The sequence below is a fragment of the Monodelphis domestica genome, chromosome 6 (genome assembly GCF_027887165.1).
Source record: "Monodelphis domestica isolate mMonDom1 chromosome 6, mMonDom1.pri, whole genome shotgun sequence".
Taxonomy (NCBI): domain Eukaryota; kingdom Metazoa; phylum Chordata; class Mammalia; order Didelphimorphia; family Didelphidae; genus Monodelphis; species Monodelphis domestica.
The window spans coordinates 94,302,336-94,329,800 of NC_077232.1; positions in this window are offsets into that span (position 1 = coordinate 94,302,336).

Sequence of the window (27,465 nt, forward strand, 5' to 3'; positions counted from 1 at the left end):
TGAAATCTTAGAAAAATTAGAATTAATAGACATATGGAGAAAAATAAATAGGGATAAAAAGGAATACACCTTCTTCTCAGCACCACATGGCACATTCACAAAAATTGACCATACATTAGGTCACAGAAACATAGCACACAAATGCAAAAAAGCAGAAATAATGAATGCAGCCTTCTCAGATCACAAGGCAATAAAAATAATGATTAGTAATGGTACATGGAAAACCAAATCTAAAACCAATTGGAAACTAAACAATATGATACTCCAAAACCGTTTAGCTAAAGAAGAAATCATAGAAACAATTAATAATTTCATCAAGGAAAATGACAATGGCGAAACATCCTTTCAAACCTTTTGGGATGCAGCCAAAGCGGTAATCAGAGGCAAATTCATATCCCTGAAAGCTCATATTAACAAACAAGGGAGAGCAGAGATCAATCAATTGGAAATGCAATTGAAAAAACTCGAAAGCGATCAAATTAAAAACCCCCAGCAGAAAACCAAATTAGAAATCCTAAAAATTAAGGGAGAAATTAATAAAATCGAAAGTGATAGAACTATTGATTTAATAAATAAGACAAGAAGCTGGTACTTTGAAAAAACAAACAAAATAGACAAAGTACTGGTCAATCTAATTAAAAAAAGGAAGGAAGAAAAGCAAATTCACAGCATTAAAGATGAAAAGGGGGACAGCACCTCCAATGAGGAGGAAATTAAGGCAATCATTAGAAATTACTTTGCCCAATTATATGGCAATAAATACACCAATTTAGGAGAAATGGATGAATATATACAAAAATACAAACTGCCTAGACTAACAGAAGAGGAAATAGAATTCTTAAATAATCCCATATCAGAAATTGAAATCCATCAAGCCATCAAAGAACTTCCTAAGAAAAAATCCCCAGGGCCTGATGGATTCACCTGTGAATTCTATCAAACATTCAGAGAACAGTTGACCCCAATACTATACAAACTATTTGACATAATAAGCAAAGAGGGAGTTCTACCAAACTCCTTTTACGACACAAACATGGTACTGATTCCAAAACCAGGCAGGTCAAAAACAGAGAAAGAAAACTATAGACCAATCTCCCTAATGAATATAGATGCAAAAATTTTAAATAGGATACTAGCAAAAAGACTCCAGCAAGTGATCAGAAGGATCATTCACCATGATCAAGTAGGATTCATACCAGGGATGCAGGGCTGGTTCAACATTAGGAAAACCATCCACATAATTGACCACATCAACAAGCAAACTAGCAAGAACCACATGATTATCTCAATAGATGCAGAAAAAGCCTTTGATAAAATACAACACCCATTCCTATTAAAAACACTAGAAAGCATAGGAATAGAAGGGTCATTCCTAAAAATAATAAACAGTATATATCTAAAACCAACAGCTAATATCATCTGCAATGGGGATAAACTAGATGCATTCCCAATAAGATCAGGAGTGAAACAAGGATGCCCATTATCACCTCTACTATTTGACATTGTACTAGAAACACTAGCAGTAGCAATTAGAGAAGATAAAGAAATTGAAGGTATCAGAATAGGCAAGGAGGAGACCAAGTTATCACTCTTTGCGGATGACATGATGGTCTACTTAAAGAATCCTAGAGATTCAACCAAAAAGCTAATTGAAATAATCAACAACTTTAGCAAAGTTGCAGGATACAAAATAAACCCACATAAATCATCAGCTTTTCTATATATCTCCAACACAGCTCAGCAGCAAGAACTAGAAAGAGAAATCCCATTCAAAATCACCTTAGACAAAATAAAATACCTAGGAATCTATCTCCCAAGACAAACACAGGAACTATATGAACACAACTACAAAACACTCGCCACACAACTAAAACTAGACTTGAACAATTGGAAAAACATTAACTGCTCATGGATAGGACGAGCCAATATAATAAAAATGACCATCCTACCCAAACTTATTTATCTATTTAGTGCCATACCCATTGAACTACCAAAATACTTCTTCACTGATTTAGAAAAAACCATAACAAAGTTCATTTGGAAGAACAAAAGATCAAGGATATCCAGGGAATTAATGAAAAAAAACACATATGATGGGGGCCTTGCAGTCCCTGACCTAAAACTATATTACAAAGCAGCAGTCATCAAAACAATTTGGTACTGGCTAAGAAACAGAAAGGAAGATCAGTGGAATAGACTGGGGGAAAACGACCTCAGCAAGACAGTATACGATAAACCCAAAGATCCCAGCTTTTGGGACAAAAATCCACTATTCGGTAAAAACTGCTGGGAAAATTGGAAGACAGTGTGGGAGAGACTAGGAATAGATCAACACCTCACACCCTACACCAAGATAAATTCAAAATGGGTGAGTGACTTAAACATAAAGAAGGAAACCATAAGTAAATTGGGTAAACACAGAATAGTATACATGTCAGACCTTTGGGAGGGGAAAGGCTTTAAAACCAAGCAAGATATAGAAAGAATCACAAAATGTAAAATAAATAATTTTGACTACATCAAACTAAAAAGCTTTTGTACAAACAAAACCAATATAACTAAAATCAGAAGGGAAACAACAAATTGGGAAAAAATCTTCATAGAAACCTCTGACAAAGGTTTAATTACTCATATTTATAATGAGCTAAATCAATTGTACAAAAAATCAAGCCATTCTCCAATTGATAAATGGGCAAGGGAAATGGATAGGCAGTTCTCAGATAAAGAAATCAAAACTATTAACAAGCACATGAAGAAGTGTTCTACATCTCTTATAATCAGAGAGATGCAAATCAAAACAACTCTGAGGTATCACCTCACACCTAGCAGATTGGCTAACATAACAGCAAAGGAAAGTAATGAATGCTGGAGGGGATGTGGCAAAGTAGGGACATTAATTCATTGCTGGTGGAGTTGTGAACTGATCCAACCATTTTGGAGGGCAATTTGGAACTATGCCCAAAGGGCGACAAAAGAATATCTACCCTTTGACCCAGCCATAGCACTGCTGGGTCTGTACCCCAAAGAGATAATGGACACAAAGACTTGTACAAAAATATTCATAGCTGCGCTCTTTGTGGTGGCCCAAAACTGGAAAACGAAGGGATGCCCATCAATTGGGGAATGGCTGAACAAACTGTGGTATATGTTGGTGATGGAATACTATTGTGCTCAAAGGAATAATAAAGTGGAGAAGTTCCATGGAGACTGGAACAACCTCCAGGAAGTGATGCAGAGCGAGAGGAGCAGAACCAGGAGAACATTGTACACAGAGACTAATACACTGTGGTATAATCGAACGTAATGGACTTCTCCATTAGGGGCGGTGTAATGTCCCTGAACAACTTTCAGGGATCCAGGAGAAAAAAAACACCATTCATAAGCAAAGGATAAACTATGGGAGTGGAAACACCGAGAAAAAGCAACTGCCTGAATACAGAGGTTGAGGGGACATGACAGAGGATAGACTTTAAATGAACACTCTAATGCAAATACTATCAACAAAGCAATGGGTTCAAATCAAGAAAACATCTAATGCCCAGTGGACTTACGCGTCAGCTATGGGGGGTGGGGGGGAGGAAAAGAAAATGATCTATGTCTTTAACGAATAATGCTTGGAAATGATCAAATAAAATATATTAAAAAAAAAATAAAGAAGAGGGTTACTAGTACAAGTTGTCTCCCTCAGGAGATTGTAAGTTCTTTGAGGATGCGGACTATCTTTTGCTTCTTTTTGTAATGCCTGACACATAGGAACTTAATAAATCCTAATTGATTGATTGATTGATTGATTGATTGATTGATTTTGTGGATGCTTAGTGGAATCTTATCAAGAAAGAGTCAGCTGACCAAAAAATGGAGCACTAAGGAGTCATGCAGATAAAATTTTTGAGTCACAACCTAGGCATTTGGCACCTATGTCTAACTACCCTTACCAGAAAGCATGGGGCTTATTGGTATTTACTTGGAGAAAATTTAAAACTTTCTCCAACCTTGGGTTGTATGCCTTAAGAATATTGTTCTCATCTTAGTAATTGGGAGAGGAGGCATTAGAGAATGCTTTTATAGCATTTCCTCCAATTATTTACTTTGGTATTTTGTCACAATTAAAAAGTTTGCTATTTGATGTGTCATCCTTGCTTAGCCTATTGGTTGTTAGATGTTGAATGAGGGCAGATTGTATATTATCCTCACACTAAACATAATACTTCATAGGTCTCTAGTGTTGAATGAAAAAATGTGTTAAAGTTCAAATGACTTGGTTATAATTATCTTGGGATGGTTCTTCCTACGAGAGGCCGGGTAAGAACAAAAGGGTTGAAGCTGGTGAAAACAAGAAGATTGGTGAAGAAGAGAAGCGTAATCAGGTTTATTTCTATGATTAGAGTCCAAGTTTTTTTTTTCTTTTAGAATCCAAGTTTTTTGAGAAGACAAGACACTTGAAAGCTGAGGATAATACCAAGTATAGGTTTTGTGAAGCTTGTGGGGGATAATGTATATAAAACATTTTGAAAAATCTCAGAATTTTATATACATTAGTTATTGCCTCCAATTAGGGGCTTACCAAATTGAAATCAACTTTTCAGATAGAGAAGTTCTTATCTTGGGCCAACCTCTGACCATTTGTAAGTTTCTTGTTTCTTTTATCAAGTATGATTAAAAAAAAAAACTAAAAGAAAAAAGCAGCATTGCAGGTATGCTTGAAGAAAGACTTGCAATGGTAAATTAGGCAGAGGTAGAAAGAAAGTCCAAGCCCCACATGCCCTCACAATGCTTTTTAGAAGGAAGAAAATAACTGATGCTAACAGTATTCAGTAAATGAACTTTATCATAAGTGGGAGCAGGGAAATAGGAGAGAGATAATTGTTTCAAAGTTACTGAAGAGGGAAAAACACCAATAATGGTAACATAGAGGAGTAAGAGATTATCAACTCAATGCCTCCTTTGGAAAGAAAAATTCTGGCCCCTGGAAATACTCAAGCAGAATCTGAATAATGATTTAATAAGGATACTATAAAGGGCAATTTGGTGTACTGGAAAGACATTGCACTTGTAGTTAGAACAACCTACGTCTTAGTTAGATTGCACTCTGCCATCTGGCTCTTATATGAAATTGTCAGTTTACAACCTCTCTGAATATCAGTTTTCTTATCTACAAAACAGGGATAATAATACTGATCTTTCCAGACCCGTGGTAAATATTTGCATAGATAATGTACAATTTCATAGTTACATGCTATGTATGCTAAGATAAGAAAAAGGCGAAGGACAAATTGGGTAAATGAGAGGCAGCTGCAGAATGTACACAAGTGCATGGTATACATTCCTGTTTTGGCACCAGAAGACCAGAGGTCAATCTTAGCTCTGCCATTTAGTACCTGTGTGACCTTGAGGAAGTCATCTAATCTCTGATTACCTCAGTTTCCTCATCTGTGATTAAATGGTTAGAGTAGATATAATCATCTTCCTTCCCACTCATAATTCCTATGGTTTTGAAAATCACATTCAACATTAAGATGTTAACAATAACTTGTATTTACATAGTTCTTTAAATTTTTCAAGATTCTCTACATTCTTTGTTTCATTTGCCTCATTTAATATTAATGATCTAGGTAGGAATTTATTATTATGCCCATTAAAGAGATGAAGAATCTGAGGCAATTGACAAGTAACTTATCCATAAACCAAAGAGCTGTTTAGTGATTGGTAAGAATCTAACCTGGGTCTTTTAACACAAAATGCAGTACTTTACCATTTCTAGAGTTGGGACAAAAACAAAAAGAAAAAAATCTTTATATTGCTTTTGTTTCAAGTTGCATTTTAAATCATATACCAATTTTGTTTTGGTTACATGTCAACAGAAAGGACTTTTAAATAACATTCAACAAATCTAAATATCACATTACTATATTCTCTAATTTGAAAAAAATATATTTATTTACTTTTGGGGAACAAATGCCTTAAATAGTAAATGATGATTAGAGATTATCTAAAGAAAGAGTAATTACCACAAATGCTTGCCTGCCTGGACTATGGGGGTAATGAGCTCTTTCTGATGAGAAAGGTACTGAATCAAAGCAAAGATAGTTCTATTCCACTTGATCCTCAGGCTGTTTACTGTTTTTTAAAATTTTCAAGGTCCCAAGTTTATTGCTTTGTTTTAGTTTTTAAATTAAAAACATTTCTGATGAAATAGTCATTATTAATACAATATAAATGAGATGAAAACCAAAATTAATATAGGGTGTGTGTGGTGGAATGGCTGGAAGGTTCTCTCCATCTTCTGTAGTCCATCAGTGATAATTATAGTTCACCTCTTTTATAGAACATAAAATTTGGAAAAGCATGTCTTCTTATAATAGCAGTGTATGCCCACTTTTATATGAGTGTGTTGAGTTTCATCGTTTAACTGAAATTCCCTTAAAAAGCATAAAAACTGGCATTCAACCTGTGCCACCTTGACCCCAAATCCCAGACTTTCCATTTTACTCCACTATCTACTAGACAGAAAGAAAACCTGTAGGCAATGGAAACTTTCTTCTTATCTAGAACCAACCCACCAATTTGGCCATAATAAAAATCTTACCAATCAGGAGGCAGCTGGTAGTGCAATAGCCTGGCATCAGAAATACCTGAGTTCAAATCAGGTTTCAGATAGTTCTTAGCTCCATCACCTTGAGCAAATCATTTAATCTATATTGTTCTCCATTTTCTGAACTGTAAAATGGAAATAAAACATAGTGCCTACCTTGCAGGAGTATTGTGAAAATTAAATGAAAAAATATTTATAAAAGGGCTTAGCACAGTAACTGACACATGGAAGAACCTATGTAGATTTGTTTGTTTGTTTGTTTGTTTGTTTTTTTCCCAAATAAAACTCACCAAAGACTGACTTAAGTGAAGCCTGAAACTTATTTGTGAGCTCAGCATTTGTGATTCAGCAAAACAAAATACTGCCTTACAGGCATCATTCAGTTTTCCTAGGAAATGTAATAACAAAAAACACACTGTTCAATGACTTTCTAGTAATGAAATATCAAGTAAGACTATAACAGGGAGAAACATGCTACACAATACAAATACACACAAACACACATACACAATATTAGTCACTGTAATGAAGGAAATCCTTCATAGAGTCCATGTTAATGAAGACGTCCCTATGAATAGTGTGGTTCTCCAAATGCTCCAATTAAAAAAACAAAACAAAATAAAACTCTTAACTTTGTCAACATGGAATCTAGAAACCCCAAACATGTAGCCTAGTAAGAGCTGATGAACCCCAAAGTTTGTACTTTCCCCCTGTTTCTCTGAGATGCCCTTCTCAGGGACAGGGAGCAAGTGTAAACTTTGGGGTCTTCAACTTATAATCTAGTCCTAAAATTGGGGTTCTTCAGATATTACTAGGCTACAAATTTGGGGTTTCTAGATTCCATGTTGACACCTTCTATTTTAAAATCAAAACTGTATATTGGTTCCAAGGCAGAAGAGCAGTAAAGGTTAGGCAGTTAAGGTTAAGTGACACCCAGGATCATACAGCTAGGAAGAATCTGAAGCCATATTTAAACTTAAGATGTTCCATTTCCAAGTCTGATTCTCAATCCATTGAGCCACCATCTTGGCTTTAAATGCTTCTATTTTAAGATGAAATTAATATGGTAATATCAAGTCCCTAAATATTGCAGATAACAATCATTCAAAAAAGTTTATCTGCTCATACAAACAAGACAGAACAAATGAAGAATTTCTATTGCCCAGAATTCAACCTTTATTTGACTAGATATACTACAGACCTCGACCAATTGTGAAATAGCTGGCATATTGTGAACAAGAGGACAAAGAGCTCTCCAAGAGCTGACTGGATCACTTTTTGGAAATTATAGTGTTTTTATGAAATCCAAAGTTCTCATGAAAGCATAGACTTCTCACACTAACGCATTGCTATAATTGGGAGCTAGTTAAATATAAAAATATATAAAATTATTATCAAGTATCTGCAGGAGGAGGGAAGGGCAGTAAAAACTGAGAAAAATCAGAAGAGGACTTCAATTTAAGGTAAGACACAGTAGTGAGGAGAGAGCACATTTTATGCCAGGATGGCTGGCTATGCAAATCATGCAGGTGGGAAACATAAAGTCGCCTACTAGGAATAGACACATAGGATGTATGAGGAAGAGTTAAGTATAATCATATTTGAGAGAGAGATTGCAGCCTGAGTGTAACAAGGTAAGCTCAAGTGAAACTGGGATGTGTTTTGTCAACTTAAATTGTTATCTATATAAATGTGTGATCTCGTTATCATGAAAAAGAAAAAAATTTGTAAAATATCTAGTCAATTTCTAAATAATCACATATCAATAATTGATTGACTTTTAAAAATGGTTGACAGAATGGCAAATGCTTTTCCATCCCCTTTAGGCTTCTTCAGTCTCCCAGGATAAAGCAATTTACAATTAGAAGGCATCAAGACTCCCTTGAGAGTAATTATTAGGCCTCAATCTTGTTGCTGAGTCATTTTTCAGGCATGTCTAAGTCCCCATGACCCATTTGGGTCCTTTTGGCAAAGGTACTGAAGTGGTTTGCCATTTCCTTCTCCAACTTATTTTAGAGGAATATATGATGAAATAGAGGCTAACAGAATTAAGAGATTTTCCCAGTGTCATACAGCTAATAAGTGTCTGAGGCTGGATTTGAACACAGAAAGATGAGTCTTCCTGACTCCAGCTCCAGCTTGCTGTATATACTAGAACATTTAGCTGCTCTGGACTCAATCTACTCCAAGATAACTAATTCATCCTTACTTAATTCCAGGCTCATACCAGGAGGTTTGTTCTCAAAGGAAAAAACCCTTTCAGGAATAGTTGGGCAATTATCCTCATATGCCTCTGAATTAGAAGCTATTTAGGTGGCTTAGTAGATAGAGCACTGGTCCTTGAGTCAGGAAGATCTGACTTCAAATCTAGCCTCAGAGACTTATTAGCTGTGTGAACTTGGGCAAGTCACCTAATGTCTATTTGCCTTAATCCAATTGGAGAAGGAAATGGCAAACAACTCCATATGCTTCCTAAGAAAACCACATGGGAAATATCCATGGGTTCACAAAGAATTTGGCATGATGTGTCAATTGAATAACAGAAACAAAGAAGTCATCAATTTTGGCCTGATGCTTTAAAAATTCTCATTTATGTGGGTCTCTAAACTTTACAAGGTACTTTCCTCACAATAATCATTTAATGGAGACAGTAATTTTTATTTTTTCCCATATCACAAGTGGGATTCCTAAGGTTTATATGGATAAAGTGATTTGTGTTTCATGAGCACTCAGGACAGAAATCAATGTCTTCTACATCTCAGATCACTATACTGCCTCTTCTCCCAATATTCCATGACTTTTCTGAGAAGATCCTTTCAAAATGAAATGATGTTGAAATTGGTGCCAACTGGGAAGTCATGGATTCCCCAAGGTTAACAGTAAGTAGAATTCAGATCTTCTCTCTACACCCATTTTTGTGGTCTGGCCTCCTGTTCAACTTCTAAAAATAAGTTCAGAGAAAAGGAATTCCATTCAGATTGACAGAAGTATCCCCAAATCCAATTCTACAAGTATTTCTTAGCAACCCCCCAGTGCCCACATGGAAAGAAATTAACACTGAGGTTGGCAGTCTCCTGCAAAGTATGAAAAACATAGAATTACCTCTCTGGCAGTAAGATAGAAGTCTGAAGTTTTCTGATTGCCTACTTACCGCCAACTCTTTTTTTTTTTTTTAATATTGGCATTGGCATCTCCTCTCTTTAAAAGCAAGAGGTTTGTAGTGACAGATTTTAATAGGCCCCACAAATGATTTATAATGGAGTGAAATTACCAGAGCTGCTCTAAACTGCTCTAGAAATCCTGACAAAGGAAGCCTCTTTAAATCTCAAAAGATAAATGGCCTATTACGTATGCCCTCCATATACTAAGAGGGAAATGGGAGATTCAGCTGCTAGGAATAGCTATCTGCCCTTGCTGGAGAGCTCACCATCTAGATGGCACATCTTACCCAATTGGGACTTCAGGTTAGGCACAGGATACTGTGTGTGGGGAAAAATGAGCTTTCAAATGTGGATTTGTATTGACAACAAACCTCATCATTCCTCTCTCCCTGGCTATTCATTTAATCCTCACTTAATAGCGGGGTGACAAATGATTTCCTCTCCCTGACTCGTCTCTCTCCCTTCTCCAATCTATACTCCACTCTATAAATGGATATTTTGAACCTTTGACTTCATTCTCTAGAAGTCCTTAGTATTTCCCAAAATTCTCTATAATCTCTCCTGAGTCTCCACATTGGCGGGATCACATTATTGATATTTAACTGGCAGTAATTCCTCCCATGTGCTCTTTTTTGGACAACAATCAGCAGTGATGGTGGTGAGTGGGGATGGCTAAAAATGGCTAACCAGCCATAGGCACATGGTTTTTATTTTGTGTCCTGTTTATTCCTTGATTTCTAATGATCATTTAATAAACCTCCTAAACTGTAATATTTTTTTATTATTAGAGATATATTTTTAGATTTTACAGTTGGGTAGGGAATGTAGGGAATAGTAGGCAAGAAAAATTAAGGATATATATTTAAGCATATATGTATATATATATATATATATCAATCAGTCTATTAATCTAAACCTAAAGAACATATAAAGGAGGAATCTCCTTTAGAAATTATATGTTTAGAATCTTATTTAGGGAAAGAAAGTTGTTCATTTAAAAAATTACTATGTATTTATCATATTTAGAAATGTTTTCTAATTTTGATGTAGGATCAATGATATGCCATTTTAAAAATATTTATTTTCCCTCAATTACATGTAAAAGCAATTTTTAACATTTTTTTCATTTTGAGTTTCAAATTCTCTCCCTCAATCCCTTCACTCCAGTCAGAAAACAATATGTTACAGACTTTATATGTGCAATCATATAAAACATTTGGTTATATTAGACATTTTGTAGAAGAGATCTCAAACAAAAAAGAAGTGATATATAGTATATTTTGGTATGCATTCAGACTCCATCAATTTTTTTTCTCTTTTGAGAAGATTTTTGTTTTCCAAGAATGAAGTCAAAGGTTCAAAATCTCCATTTATACACCACTCAGTTGCCCAATTCATTTTCCTAAAGAGCAGATTTGACCATGTCACACACATACTCCCTCATTAACATACCCAATGAATTTGAAAGACTTCCTATTGCCTTCAGAATCAAATATATTATCCTTGTTTGACCAGAAGAGCCAGCTCCCAAACCCCTTCTTTCCCTAACCCCAGGAGTAACTATCCCTCCCCCTCCTGACATATATGCCAGGAGCCATAAAGACCCTAACCCCTGGAGTTCTTGTCCCTCCCCCTCCTGATATATTACAGGAACTGATAACACCTCAGCCCTAGGAGTTCCTGTTCACTCCCCCCACCCCAGGAATTCCTCTGGACTCCCCCTACCACAAAAGTGTATATAAAGCCTGCAACCAGAACAGGGGCCAACCATTTTTTGGGCTGAACCCAAAGTGCAGTTTGCTTTAATAAATCCCTCTTATGTGTTACATTGTTGGTACATTTCATCTTTGGGATCAATTCACAGGGCACTTCAGATCTTATTTTAGGGGCTGTCCCTCAGGCTTCTAATGCTCTCCCTTTTCACCTCCATTCATTGGCTTTCCTGACTTCCTTCAAGATATAACTCAACTCATACCTCATCCAATTAATCTGTGTTTCTTCCTTTTTTTCTTGGTAAGAATGCAAACTTTCTACCTGTATACACAACTATATGCAAATTGTATGTATTTAGTTGTTTGTATGCCCTCTCTGATAGCAGAAGGTGTTTCTTAAATGAATACAAAAAAGTAAATATATAAATCCATTAATAAATGCAATGTGTTTGCTATCTACAAATCACTTTGTTAAGGAAGTCAGGCTAGATAAAAAGAAAGGAAAGACATTCCCTGCTCTCAAGGAGCTCCCATTCTCATGGAATTTGAACAAATATGGAAATTGTCTGCTGAAAGTCAGATGGTAAAGTACCATGAATTTGCACAGCAGATAGAGATACCTCTATTTTACTTTCATTTCCACTGATAAAATCTTATCAGTTTTGGACTTTGAATCACTTGACAAAGAGTTTGGTAACAGGACCTTTCTTTTGTTGGTTTTAAATAGCTATAGCAGTCTCAGAGGAGTAGTTGCCAGGGTCTATCTCCATAACATGATGCCCAAGGGTGCTAGTCCCTCATCCAAAGACTCTTGGCTTCAGAGACCTGTACTAGCTCTACTGAAAAATGTTCTTATTGTAAATTAAGCTTAAAACTGTGTCACTGGATCCACTTTTAAAGAAGTTGATTGTTAAATTACTTGGAAATTCTGAGAAATTATTTCTATTTACCAGCATACCCCTACTTTACTCACCGGGTGATAAATATCTTTAGGCAAAGCCAAACCATCTGCTTAGGTAGAGATGTGTTTTGATGTCCTTTAGTGGAGAGAATATCAATGCCATGAAAATCATTGGCTATTTCAATTCTTAGCTTGTCACTTCAGAAGGGAGAAATTAAGAGTCTATGGAACATTTTTCAGCTCAATCTTAATAATATCCTTTATTATTTTCTCTTTCTTGCTTCATTTTTTCCTCCTCTTACATTTATGTATTATTTTAAAGTATACAAAATATTTTCTCTATAATGACAGTGCCATTTACAGAGCATAAATTTTGTTTTCTCCAATTTGAATATGAAAAAAGTTGGCATGATGAAGTGACTTCACCTGCCCAAGGTCACACCCCTAAGGTCAATTTGGAAAAACACAGAACCATGAAAAGTAGTCAGTAAGAACAAATCTTTAATCAGGACAAGAAACAGTGCTCAATATTCAGTCACCACATACAGTCAAGTGCTTAATATCACATAAAGTTAAAGCTCTGGGACTCTGGGAACACTCTTTCTGGGAAAACCCACCATCAAAGATGATTTTTCATAGAGCAATAGAAGTTGGGGTCTTATATACCATTTGAGGCATTAAGGACAGAAAACATACACTGACTTTGTTATAAGCAGGCTTGGGAAAGAGGATGTAACCAGGAGCTGGGCTATCTGGGAGATGTCTTTCATACAATGGGAGAAAATTCCAAGACAAAAAGGGCACTTAATTTTTTTATTATGTCTACTAGTCCCACCTAAATTGGGATCATTAAGTACTTTGAGGTTTATTGTTTAGTCAGAGACTAGGTCAGTCTGGGACTTCCCCCAAGGTATATTTTCAAGAGACCAGGGCAAACTTGGGGTTTCCAAAAATAAATTTAATACTAACAAAGGTTATTATTTGTATTCTCAGCCAAATCCACTTTTCTTTATGTTTCACTTGATTCTTCTGCAACAAAAGGGCTTGTACTTGATCAAAATTCTTAACCTAGAATCTGTGAACTTTAAATAAATAAATAAATATTTATATTCACACATAAAAAGAGACATATACATATATATATAATGATACATGTGCATGTATATATTTCTCTTTTGATAATTATCAATACTTTTGGTTTTCTTTACAATCATCTATTTCATCTTCTATAAATGCATTTTGCTGAGGAGGTGTTGCTGGTCTTATTCTTTCTGTCTAATGAGCTAAGAAATAGAAGAGGTTAAAAATCCCTATACTAGTTCATATTGAACATTCATTCCTACTTTAAGACTCTATAAATATGGGCAATTACACATTCTTACCTCTCTGATGGAAAGAAACATCTTCCAAATAAATTGGCCAAAGGGCAATTTTCTCATAAGAGGGATGGGATTTTCATTTTGTTTTGTTTCTCCTAAAGATTATAAGTTTTCAAAAAAGAACTATAAATTTGTCACAAATGTATATCAGTATCCCAAAATATCTATGTTCTGTGGAAGGTAGTTACAGTGAAACCTTTACAGCTTTATAACAATGGAAAGGGAACAATGGACAAGCTGTATAAGATCTATAAGATCTATATTCCTAAGCAAATTGATCAGATTCCAAGGAGAAAATATAAAATACTCATGTATAAAGAGAAATAAAAGAATATCTGAGAAGGTACAAGTTAGATGTTACCAAGAAAATACAAGCCACAACCAGAGAGTATTAAGATTTTGTTTGTCCCAGAAATTATATCAATGCGTATAGATTGATACTGGCATCAGGATTATTTGTAAAATGGGAAATATTTTGAGGCAGAAGAAGTTGTCCAAACCTTTTCCCATTTATTTTCCCTCTTTCAGTAGAGCACAATAGCATGTAATTCAATAGTGGACCAAATTCCTTCTTTGTGGTATGGCATTCATTCATTCTTTCCCAAATGTTTGTCAAGTAGCCATTAAATTCAAAACCCTGGGAAGGCATTTGAAGATGAACAGCATTCAATCTGGCTTCTGCCTTTCTGGATCTTATTGCTCATAAGAGAGATAAAATATTGATATAAATAACTATAAGACAAGTCAATGTGAAAACAAAATACTCTGGGAGTCAGTAGAGAAGAGAGAGGTCATTCCTGGAGAACATAATGATGTTAATGAAGCTAAAAAGACAACAAAGCCTAAATTATATGATGAATTCTTCTACAGGCAGAAGGTCAAAACTCCATTCTTCCCAGCTTCTTATGACAGTCAGGAAAACCCTCTTAGCTTACATAAAAAGAAATTGTAGTTAGAGCAAGTCTCTGGGAAGATCTTGTGCTAAGTGGATAGAATATGGGAAAGGTTACAAAGCCTCATGCATTCCTGAAGACTGTAAATAGAAGCAACTGTGACAGCCTATATCAAAGCCAGAGGCAGTATCAGAGCTGAAAAGGTGCTAAACTACACTCACTTTTAGTGAGAATGTCACAGAAACACCCTGCCACCTGAAAATGGCAAGGTGAGTAAAATCTATGTACATTTGAACTAAGAGGAAACTGCACTTGAAAAACACAAAATGCCTCCCCTCCCCTCTTGGCAACAGAACTCAGACTGTTTCACTAGACTGTCCCATTAATTATTTTCCCAAGCACCAACTTCCCTTGAAGGCACAGGTCAACTCCAGGAAAAATTTGCCTAAGTCTTCTCTAATTGTTTTTTAGGCTTTCAGAATGAGGTTGGTTAATGCTGGGTGAGTTTGTAAACTACCTACAGGCCAGTCAAGCAATAAATAGGTCCAGAGGTTTCTTAGAACCCAGGAAGAAACATGTGCTGTTTTTATGATCCTTTCACTTCTCTGATCCACAAAGGCTTATTCCAGTTCCTCTTTTCTGTATTCCCTGCTCTTCCTCCATGAGGAATCTCATTCAAGAAAAGTAAATAGATATTTATTAAGGATCTTCTATTTGCCAGTCACTGTGCTAAAACAATGGGGATACAAAGGAGACAAAAAAATTCTGCTACAAAGGAGTTTGAATACTATTGGGAGAGACAACATATATAAGTTTTATTGGAGATAATCTCAGAGGAAAGGTCTGGGAAAGGCTTAGCTGGGTCTTTTAAGGGAGCCAGAGAAAGTGAGAGGTGGAGATGAGGAGGGAGAGAGTTCCAGACATAATAGACAAACAGTGAAAATGCTTGGAGTAAGAAGACAGAATATGTAAGGAAGTTAGTGTCACTGATCACAGAATATTGATGAAAAAAGGGAATGGTAGGATGTCTCAATGGGAAAAGTATATCATGAAATAAATTAAGTCAAGGGGGTTGGGACAATGTGACTAGGTGGTTCCATGGAGTAAGAGCCAGACCCAGAGATAGGAGATCTTGGGTTCATATCTGTTCTTTTATACTTCCCAGTTGTGTAACTCTGTGTAAGTCATTTAACCCCCATTTCCTAGTGCTTACCACTCTTCTGCCTTGGAACCAATGCACATCATTGATTCAAGACAAAAGATAAGGGTTAAAAAAAAAGTCAAACAGATTTTATATGTTATCCTTAATTTAATAGAGTCATGAGTTGATTGTTGATTCACTTGGAGAGGGGCACATAGGTCCATTTGCATTGCAGATAAATTGTTTTGACAGCTGAGTGGAGGAAAGTCTGTAGTAGAGAGATGCTTGAGATATGGAAACCATTTAGAAGACTATTGCAATAGTATATACAGATGTAAAGTGATGCCAGCCTGTATCAGTAGGTTGATAAATGCAGAGGATAGAAGGGAGCATTTACAAGAGATATTACAAAGAATCAATAAGACTTAGAAACTTTGAATATGGTGGATGGGGGAGAATGAAAAGTCAATAAGGACATGTATGCTTTGAATTTAGGTTACTGAAAGGATGGTGGCAACTTTCACTATAATCATAAAATTAAGAAAAAGAGGAGAGTTTGAGGGAAATAAAATAAGTTCAGTTTGGACATGATGAATTCCAAATGTCTAAGTCTATAAGATATCTGCTTTAAAATATTTAACAAAAAATTGGAAATGTGATCCAGGAGGCCAAGAAAGACTTTAGGGCAGGACTAATAGATCTGAGAATCATCTAGATAACTGAATCCATGTGAGCCTTTGAGATTGATAAGAAAAAAAAGGACCTGGAAAGAGTAGTCATGAAAATTCAAAGAGAAGAAAATATCTAGTAGAAGAGAGTGACCAATAGGACTGAAGACTTCAGAAGAGATCAAGAAGGATGAGGATTAAGAGAAGTCCAATAGATTTGGCAATTAATGTATCACAGGTAACTTTAAGTAAGCAGGTTCAATTGATCTGAACTGTGGAATCCAGACTACAGAATATTAAGAGAAGGATATTAGAAAAGAATCGGAGGCATCAATTGTAGATGGCTTCCTCGAGAAGTTTAGCTGCAAGAGGAGTGATATAGAGTGGGAAGATATAGAATGATAGTGTGAATAGTCAGATCAAGTCAGTGGTTTTTGAGGATGAGGAAGACAAGGACATTTTTCTAGGCAATGAAAAAGTAGTAAAGATTGAAGATTCCTGAGAGAGTGAGGATTACAGAGGAGGGATTTGCCTAGAGAAAATGGGACAAATGAATTCACTTATGTAAGTATAGAGTTTGCCTTACTAAGAAGAGCCAACTCTTGTGAGACCAAAGTGAAAAGGAGATAGTACCAGAAGGCATATGAATAATGTGAGATGAGGAAGAAGGGATAGGTAGTAGTTATTAATATCCAGTTGATATTATGTAATATAAATTTGCAGTCACCCAATCAGCATAGTTCTTATTTTTTTCCCAGAAAATTCAGCAGACTGGGTGAGACTAAAGGCAATAGATGATGGGAGTAATATCAGACTGGGGTTTGGAAGGCCAAACTCTTCAATAGAATAAGAGGACAAGGGACAAGGGACTTGATAGAAGAGGACAACATAGATTTCAATGACACCAAATGATGAAGCTGAAGAAGGGAAGAGAGTATAGTCAACTTTCTTGTTGCTTCTTAAGGTTCAAATTTCTCTGACATTCCAGACCTTTCAGTCTCATTTCACTTTGGATCCTGACTTCATAGTACTTCTATTCAAAGAGGACTATATTCTGTTCCCTGACAAATCCCCACTTTTTAATAAATCTGTACCATTGATTAATTTTTCCCTATGTCATATATTCTTCCTTCCCTGATAAAGTCTTAAACATTTTTACAGTGCAAATCAAAGGATATCATCACTACAAAGCCTTCTTTTATTCCCCTTGAACTTTATAAAGCAATTTGTTTTGCATTTGGGTACATTTATTATGCCATATTATGCATTATAACCATCAGTGTTTGTATCAACTTCCTCTACACTATAATCACCAATAGGGTTTTTATAGTATCTTAATTCAATTTTCTCTCTCCATCAGAACTTAGCATGGTGTCTTCCAAATAGTATATCATAAATGTTTGTTAAATTAATTTGAAAGTCAAGTTGCTAAGTTTAGACTGAAGTTATTTAATATTTTTATTGCATCTTACCAAGAGCTGCACACAATCAATTCCTTCATGTAGTTATAGGATATTAGACCTACTTAGAAATTACATGATCATTGACTCTAATCCAATCATATGATAGATAATAAAATTGAGGTCCATGACTAATTATTGGTAAAGTTAGCATTGGAATATGGGACCATTGACTCCCAGTCTAGAGAATGCTTCACCTATCAGTCTTTAACTATTAAAGAAATGGAGGTCAATAAATTATCTCTGGCTATTCAATTCCTTTGGGGCAATAAAATATTATGGGGAAGAAGTCTGGACTTGCAATTAGAACACATGTATTAAAGCTCTGGCTTTGATACTTAATATTTTATGTTGCACAAGTTGAAACCTTTCTGAGCCTCAGTTTCTTTATTTAAAAAATGTGAATCATACAAATGCACTTCATAGTGCTGATAAAAGAAAGGCTTCTACAGCAGGGATAGGTGGGTCACTTTGTAAAGCACTATATAAAAGTAAGATTTGCTTTGATTGTAATTTTCTGCCCAGAAGACTAGAATTTCCAATTGCATTTGGTTTCTTACCCCAGAGTCTTCTGTTCTCCCATCTTGTTCTTCAATTGGCTTGGTGAGAAATACTATGCTCTCTGAAGCTGAGATTCTAAGTGATTAAAGATGTGTTTATTCATTATTATAGGAAAAGATATAGGCGAGAATGTAGAAACCAGGTAGTCACACCCTTATTTTAAAGACACAGAAAATAAGATCTGGGAAGCTCTAGCGACTCACCCATCTAGGTCACGAAGAGATTTTCTCTCAGTAAGCACAAGGTTGGGATTTTTACTGAGGTCCTTTGACTCCAGATACCCTTTCCACTAGACCACCCATAGTTTAGTTGGGTGGTTTTCAAAGACAGGCTTAGGAAAGGGGGCAGTTTATTCTTCAAGTAGTTTATAAAATGAGACCTTTCAAAATGTTAGGCATCAGCTTTGAATCTTCACTTGTTCTAGGAGTTAATGTATGTTATTTTGGTCCCCATTTTGAAAACAATCTGTACTGATTTGAAGAGGATATACAGTACCTGCCAATGTAAATGGCAGTGCAGGTGTGTGAGATGTCTTCCCAAGATGTGCAGTTGGCATTAGCATTCATCACAGGAGTTAATTGGGAAGATGCTGAAACTCCAAAGCTTGGGTAATCATGGATTACGATGAAATGGTTCTTGGAAAACTTATTCCTTTGATCACAAATCTATGCTGCAATTGGATCCTCTCACTTATTGGACTGCATAAGTAAGACCTGAAGAGGTACCTTTGTTACAGGTAATCATAACTGAAGTTCTTCCCTATCCTACTAAATTCCTGCCAAAAGGCAATTAGATCTCTATGACAGGTCCAATTTTTCCCAAAACCTGATTGTTGGTGATGGAAGACAACATACATTGATTCCAAGTACACATATGGACATGACATTTTGGACACATCATTTACCCCGCTGATCCTCTGTTTCCTCCTTCATAATATAAAAAGCATGTAATAATTTAAAGGCATTTAATAATGATCCTCTGAGTTCTTTTCTAACTTGGGAATTCTTACATTGTTAAGAAATTTAGATTCAGAAGACTTGGGTTCAAATCTCATCTTGGTTACTACTTAGAAGTGCAAGCTCATGCAAACCACTTAAGCTAATACTTTGACTTTCTTTTTCAGCAGAGTGGAGAAAGTAATCCTTCCACTAACAAATTCACACATAACTCTCATATCTCACGAGAATTCAAAGAATCTCAAACAGGCATCCTACTTCTTCTATTCTCTACAAGCAAACAGTCTGCACATCCTGCAAATTCCTAGACCAATGACAGCCAATTTTTTCAGGAAACCTTCCTTGATCTTCAGCCAGAAGCAATGTTTTCCTCTTTCTGACATAGTGAATTTCTTGTATAGTTACCATCTTCTTACTTGTATTGTATTCATAAATTTAATCACACCTACTAACCTGTAAGTTACAAGAGGATAAGGTCTGTATCTTATTTCCTTTATGTTTGGTACTATATAAAACACAATGAGTATTTTGTAAATAGTACACTCTTAATAAGGGCAGTTAGGTTTCTGAGCGGTTAGAGTGTAACTCAAGAAGAGTCATCTTTATGATTTGGAGCTGGTTTTAGACATTATTAGCTATATGATCCTGGGCAAGTCACTTAACCCCATTTACTTATTTCCTCATCTATAAAATGAGCTGGAGAAGGAAATGGCCAAACACTAAAGCATCCAGGCCAAGAAAACCCAAATTGAGGGTCTGATATCTACAAATTAACAACCCATTCTTTCTAGCACTGTCCTTAGGGGTCACACATTGGAATTATTTATTTTATTCCTGCAGATTTGCTCAATAAACTCCAGTGGTTCCCTTTCTTATCTCTAAAAGTCAAATAGAAAAATCATCTTCCTTGACATTTGAAGCCCTTTAGTATCTGACTCATCCCTCTCTTCCCAGTTTCCTTACACAGAATTCCCCTCCACATGTTCTACAATCCAGCAGTACAGGTCTTCTTGCTGTTCCTTGGATACAGCATTCTATCTCCTGGCTTCACTCCTTTATACAGACTGTCCCTTATGCCTGAAATTATTTTCCCTCCTCACTTCTACTTTCCTGCCTTTCCTCCTCCCAGCTTCCTTCAAGATTTAGCTCATATCCTATCTGTTGCAGAAGGCCTTTTTTGTACTCCACCTTCTCTAACAAGAAGAAGAATTTGTTATTTAAGGATTGCAAAACACTTTACAAATATTGTTTCATTTTATCCTCCCAGAAACTCTGGAAAGTAGATTTTATTACTATCTTACTTTACAGATGAGAAAACAGAGAGAATCAGAGATTTAAGTGATATCCCCAAGGTCAAACTGCTAGTAAGTATATGCTTCTGAATTTGAATACAGATCTTCATGTAGTCAAGTCCAGTGATATGTCCAATGTACTACCTAACTGACTTCCCTTTGTGATTACCTTTATTCGACATCTAACACATTTATCCTTTATTTTAATGTTACCTCCTTGAGGTCAAAGGCCATTCCAAAAAATTTCTAGCTTGAGTGTAGTACCTGGTACACAATATATGGTTCATAAATGTTTATCACCCAACACTGTCTCATTTCTCATGAGAAATGTTAAGTTATAAGACATTGATCCTTCTATTGCTTCTTTCTAGAAAAAGGGATAAAAAAGTATGTCAAATCTTCCTATCCTTCCTCAGCCTTATTGCTGACTTCCAGTCTCATAGCTCCAAATGCCTTTCAGGTAGGTGTCTTGCATTGGATGTCCATCATGTCTAAAACTAAACACATTCTCTTTTTCTCTTAAATGCTTCTCATCTGTTTTCCCTATGTTACCAGAAGGTAACATCATACTCCCAGGCCCTGAGGCTTACAACCTAGATAGCATTCTTGATTCCTCACTAACAATCACCTTTTATTTATTGCCAAGGACTGTCAATTTCACCATTGCAATGTCTCTTAAATATTCTCTCTTTTCTCTGACATGACCATCATTCTAATATTGACCTTATTATCTCTTTCCTGAACAATTGCAATAGCTTTCTGGTGGGTGTTCCTTCGTCAGGTGTCTCCCCACTATGAAGCTGTATCTTATAACCTAGCACTCTCCTACATTCCCAGTTTTCTAACTCTTTGCTTATCATCCCATACCTTCCAATCCAGGGACACTGTTTCCCTTTCTATTCCAAAAATATGACACTCCATCTCCCAGCTGCAAGTGTTTACTACGACTGTCTTCTAGCCTTTAAAGCTCTCCCTCTTCTTTACAACCACAACTACTTTCTATCATTTTAAGTCCTAGCTAAGAAAACATTTTCAACTAGCAGTTAGTCTTTCCCAGCCCTTCTTTGTTCCTATGCCTAACTTCTCTTAAGTATTTCCCATTTATCCCAAATATAGCTTATTTTTAATGTATTTATTTGCTTGTTGTTCCCCTCCCATTAGATTTCAAATTCCTTGAGAATAGGGATTTTCTCTCTGTTGCCTCTCTAATGCCTAATGCATAATAGGTGTTTAATAAATATTTATTGACTGACTGACAGATATCATCATAACTCTAATTCAGGTAAATTCATGATTGTTTCAGGATCTTTTCCAGACTTGAAGAAAATAATTCACTTGCCCCTGGTCCAAAATACTTCAGTTGCAATATCCAGTGGTAGGAACATTTAAGGCGATACAATGGGATGCAAAGAAAAGAACTACATTTCTGAAGTCAGTCATCCTGAATTTGAAAATTGCTCTCATCCATTGGAGATGTATAACATTTTATCTTGTACATGAACCTCAGTGTCTTCTCCTATAAGATAGGGATACTTGTCACGTAGGGCAGTTGTGCAGAGTGTGCTTTGTAAAATTCAAAGTACTTTATAAATGCAAGTTATTATTTACAGCCTATGTTTCCTGCAGTAAGCAGTCAGGGAAAATCGAGTATTCTTTGGCAGCCAAACTGTTTCAGGAATATAAATGGTCCTATGTTCCTGCCAAATCTAAAAGCCCTAAATGTCCTCGTATATTCATGGGACAAAGCTTTGTGGAGGTGCCAGAAGAGGTATGTTCAGGTTATTCAAAAACAGAATATTGGAATTTGCCCTTTGTCTGCCTTTGATGAATTCTGTCTTACTGAAAGGACTAACACTTTATTCATATCAACAGAAATGGGAGGTGTCCTTCATTTTTTCCATATCACAAATGGGAATGGTTGGCATTAGATAACTTCTTGTTTGTGTAACTCATCATAACAAGCTAGTGTTTATACATCTTAAATATTGTCCAGCCTTCAAAACCCTCCACAGTCTGGCCCTAATTTACCTCTTCTTTTATTTTCTTCACATAATCTCTCTACTTCTAGCTATTCCAGTTACACTCTTTTCCCTTCAAATACAGTTGCTGAAATGAAGGATTTGAAATAGATGTTCCCTTCTCAGCTTTGACTTTATAGTTCCTTTTAGCTATAGCATTACATTTGATAGGCTACCTTCCAGCTCAGGCATTCTTTGTTCTATATTCTAAGGTCCAGCTCTCAATCCCTTATTTCTCCATTCACTGCTTATCCTAATTGTTTCCTGATGACAAGATGACTTAGTTGCCTCCTTCCTAGCATGCTTAATCAAGAGGCCTAATCAAATTGATCTCTCACTTCCAGGCCTTTGTCTATTTCTCACTGGATTGTGCTCCCATGCATAACTTGTGTTGCTATCATTCCTATCTTTCAATCATCTTGATTAAATGATATTTCATTGATAAAGTCTTCTGCTATGTAGATATGATCTTTCTCTAAACTGAGTTCATGTAACTTTGATCTTTTCCTATGTACTCATGTTACATTTTGCATTCAACTAATCTGTGCACATTTCTCTTTTAGACGATTATGAAATCAGAGCTTGGATGAGGCCATGACTTACACATAAATGTATCAATTAGTATAGGATCTTGAACATAATATAACTTTAAATTTTTTTAAAGACTCAATGGAAAGATCATTAGATTTTGAATCTAAAAACTTGAATCTGATTCCTACTTCTGACATTTAATTATATGAACCTGGTCATATCATTTACTTTGTCTGTGATAGACCTTTCATCTAGATAATGGACTATCTATGTGACTGTGCTATTTGGAAAAGTACTGTTTAAATGAACTACTAGTATTATTTGTTGAATCTCTGAATTTATTGAATTTTTTTCATTTGCTTTGCTTTGTTTTTTGTTTGGGAGTTTTGCTTTTAACTGTATCCCACAACAAGAGAATATTTTGTAAGTGAGTACAGATGAGAAAGTTTATAGTAAGGAGTGTGGAAGATAAAACTTTAAATTGTGGGCTTTTTGACAAGTCAAGAAAGATCATTATTGGATATCTGGTATTCAGGATGACACATGGTGACTAGTGTACATCTGATATTTTCAATTCCGGTCTGAATCAATTTTGAAATTTGAGTCATTTCAGTTTTAGCCATTTTTCATAAAGGGGCTGTCTTGATGCCCTAAGAGATCAAATTTATCAAAGCAATGATTTCTGAGCTATCTTGTATTGGCAAGTATTTTAAGAAAGCATCTGAATTCTCCAATTCATAACATCTTTATGTCAAAAGAGTCTAATCTTTCTAATACAATTGTAAGAAAAGGTTATAAAATTTACAAAGTTAGTAAATGTCCCATTTCATTTATTTCAAGCTGACAGGAAATTAAAATGAATTCATATATATATATATATATATCAATTTCTACTGACCTCTCCACAGTACTGATTATTTCCAGAGTGTCCTGAGACCATGATAGATTCATGCCAGATCTTTATCCCTTTTTGCATCTCTGGTTCTGGATGGTGAAAATTTGGTATATACAATGACAACATTGGGATCCTACAAGATACAGAACAAAACAGTCATTTAATCATGTTCATTGTGATCATCTTCCTAAGGCAGAAACAAGGATGAGGATATTATTTTTTAAATTCTCTAGTTAATGTCTAATAGAATTATTTTATATAACATATTTTCTCAATTAATTAGACAGCCTCATTCTCATGTGCGTTTGATCTTTATCATCAGATGCTTAAAAGTAATCAAGAAAAATAGTATTTATATACAGTGATCCCTCACCTATAGTGAGAGTTATGTTCCAGAGACCTCCATGATGGGTGAAAATCTGCAAAGCAGCAGCGTTATGTTTATTTTATTATTTAAATACATTTTAAAGCTTTATAAACCCTTCCTACTCTCTTATAAACCTTTCCCACACGCTTATAAACATGTCAATGCTCTTAAACACTTTCTCAATGTATGGGCTCAGTGTGGGAGAGAAAACAGACCAATGCTACAGTCACTGAGCCAATCAGCACCCAGAATAAAGAACACAGCACTGTGGTTGGTCGCCTTTTATTCCATCAGCCAACAGTGTGCCATGTACAATCTCAGTTTGGCAAAATTGTGAAAAATGGTAGTGGTGTACTGCATTTCCATTGTTACAGTATGGTATCCATTCACAAAATCCCATGATATAGCGAAAACTCCATTATACAGACTTAGAAATGCTTTTTTTTTTAAAACCCACAATACAATAAAGCTGTGATAAATGAACTGCTATATGATGAGAGATGACTGTGTTTGCTATCTCCCACCATGCCTTGTTATCTGTTCTTCAATGTCCCCTCCTGTTAATGCTCTTCCCTCTCTACCTCATTCACCTAATATCTGTTATGTAATACATATATCCAGATACATGTATTTATAATGCCTATATATAAATATGTATATATATGTACATAACATATTAAACATTTATTGTATATTATTATATGATCATATTGTATTCTATTGTATTACATTAAATTGTATTATATTATCATGTTTTCTATTCTATTTTATTCTACAATATAATATATTATCATATCATATTATTATATATTATAATATCATATCATATATATGTTTTCTCCATCAAGAAAGTTCAAGACCTTTCAGGTCAGGGAATATTTTATTTTTGTTTCTTAATTGCTATGTAAAATGCTGGACACATCTCAGAAGCATAATAAAGTGTTTTGCTTAATTAATAATATGTAAAACATTATGAAGTGAATGGAACTTGCCATGGACTAGGCTCATATTTTAAGCTGAGACTTCTTCACTATGGAAGTTCATAAAGTTCAGAAAACAGTGAAGTTCCTGCAAAGGAAAAATTAAGAAGAATTCAAGTATATTTTAAAGATCCAGAAGTGAATCATAAGTAATGTAAGTAAAATAGGTGAAGAAGGGAGAGAGGCAGAAGGCATGGTCTGAATCAGAAGCATGAAGTAAAATTAACCTCATCACATTTTGTGGAGCAGCTAAAAAAGTACAAGATGAAGTCAGATGAGAAGTCAGATGAAATCTGATACCAAAAGGAAGATTCAAATTCAGCACAGAATCTGAGGTTATGTGCATGGGGGAATGTATGCATGTTGTTGTTGTTAATGCTTATGTAGGAATGAGTGTATGTGTGTGTGTGAGAGAGAGAGAGACAGACAGATAGACAGACAGACAGACAGAGAGATTTGATTCTTAAAACAAACTCCACCTATGTGCTTATGTGCTTCCCTTGAATTAGCTGGACAGCTCTGCCACCATCATAATCACCCTCAGGGAAAACAGCTGTCTCTAAGCAGTTGCAGATGGGATCATAAAACTCACTCCATAATTAGAGCTTATATATTCACAACTTTATGGTTTACAAATTGCTTTATCTACATTATCTCATTTGATCCTCAAAAATGATCTTTTGTAGTTGTATGGATAGTATGCCATTTCACAGGTGAGAGAACTGAGGCTTAGGGAGGTAAAATGACTTTCCCAGATACCACAATTAGCAAAGGAAAGATCTGGAACTGAGAAAGTACTCTAACTCCAATTGTTTCTTTTATCCTACAGTATGCATTATTTTTTATTGAATTGAAACAAAATGGATATTCTCAAACTAGAGGTGGGTGGGAGAAGTACACAGACATTTTTCACCCAGTTACTTAAGATGTTATTACATTTGAGTTGAGTTCTTAAATTTGGAAACGTGGAAGTAGGATTCTGATATTGTCTCTGACTAGAATTGTATGACTGTGGAAATTTCTTAAACTCATAAGCCTCAGTTTCCTTATTTCTGAAATAAAGGTAATATTATTTTCACTACTTAGTTCTTGAGATAATTAAGGAAAAACACTTGAAATCTTTAAGTGCTATAAAAATAATCAATTTACATCAATATAAATTATATATATTATATATGTACTTATATATTAGTATAAATATGTAATGTATTTTTATCTCCAATCTACATTTGAACAAAACCTGACTGCATTTTCAAAATTATGCTATTTTTCTATGTATATATTTATTTTTCCCTTCCAATGTAATCTCATTTAGTGTGTCACATATCCACATTATGTATGTATGTACTCATGTTCAAGTTATTAAAATGGTATTATTCTTTTGTGATTCTGGCACTTAGTGCTTGCCAGCATAGAGTATTCACATTCCGAAAGGAATTGCTGAAGATGCAGTGCAGCAATTTCTCCCTTCTAGCTTATTATTTCTACAATATAGTGCTTATTAAGAACAAGAGAAGTGAAAAGCTTAGTTCTTTACAGCTTCAGCATGTCATGCACATTTAATTAGTAGCAAAAATAGAAATATGCATTTAGTGTCTTACTCAGCAAGAATTGCAAGGACATCAGATTCTAGGTACCAGTGAAGAAAAGATTGACATTTTGACAAGACCTGCTTTGAGAAACCAGCATCCAAGAAATGATGGCTAAGGTAAATTATTCTTCTAATTGTCAACTGATATTTAAGTGGGTCAACCACAAATAAGGATATAAATTGAACTGGATTTAATAAATGCTTGTTATCAGGAATAATAGGAATGAGCTCAGTGATATTTAGGTTAGATGACAAAAAACATATCTGAATTGGGATGTGACACAATTTTTATAAACGGAACCAAAAGGGGCAAACATCTCAGTGATGCTTTGAATGCATCCAGAACTATGGATCCAGGACACTGATA